Below are 924 nucleotides of genomic sequence, written 5' to 3' on the forward strand. Positions count from 1 at the left end.
GGGAGGGGGCTGATTTGGCCGGGACGGTGGATGCTTGGAGGAGAGGGGGAGGGGGTGGGGTGGGGCGGGTTAGGCCGGAGGAGAAGAAGGGAAGGTCTCCCTCTTATTATTTTCTCGTTTATGGTGGTTTTTTAAATTTATTTATTTTAATAGGAGAGAGAATCTATAGAAGAGGTTGAGGATTTTGTTCTCTATTGGCAGTAGAGCAGTTGGTAAGAGAGAGGTGATGGATGATGATGATGACTAGGAGAGTGGTGATTGGCAAGGTGGCTAGGCTTATTGGCATTTTCTTGTTCTTTAATGAAGTTCTCATAAAATACATTTATATGTTTTTAAAGGAAATATCGGTGCTTGGATGTTTGTGGGTGTGTCTAACCGTGAAGGGGGCATGTATGGATGAGAGGAAGGAGCAAAGATGAAGTTGTCGCTACCGTTGGTTTTGTGGTCTATTTTGATGGAACGGTTAAATAATGAAAGATAACGCCTCCTGGATAGTGCAACTGATTGTAGCATTGCAAGCTATTCTTATCTCTTTACTCGTCGTTACGGTTCATCGACGCACCCTTGTTCGGCCGTTTAGGTTTACGGTTGAGCATGATTCGACATGTATCAAATGGTCCATCGGATGTTAATCATGGTGGAAAGTGGCGATTGCAGCCATTCACTGTCTGAGGGCAACCGTTAAAAAGTGATAGTGAGATGATAATCCTAAGTTTGTTACAGCAATGGTTGATCGAAGGGTTGATAACTTTGTGATACAGTGAAGCGCCACGTGTGGTAGCTGGGAGAGCGAGGCGGGTGCAACGACAAGAGTGTAAGGATGGTGCAATAGAAGACGTGCGAATGCAGAAAAGAGACATTTTGTTCATCGAGGATAGACATTCGTGGAAGCATGTTCTATACCATGTCAAGTGCATTAGTTGT

Source organism: Triticum dicoccoides, chromosome 7A (genome assembly GCF_002162155.2).
Source record: "Triticum dicoccoides isolate Atlit2015 ecotype Zavitan chromosome 7A, WEW_v2.0, whole genome shotgun sequence".
In the NCBI taxonomy this organism is placed as follows: domain Eukaryota; kingdom Viridiplantae; phylum Streptophyta; class Magnoliopsida; order Poales; family Poaceae; genus Triticum; species Triticum dicoccoides.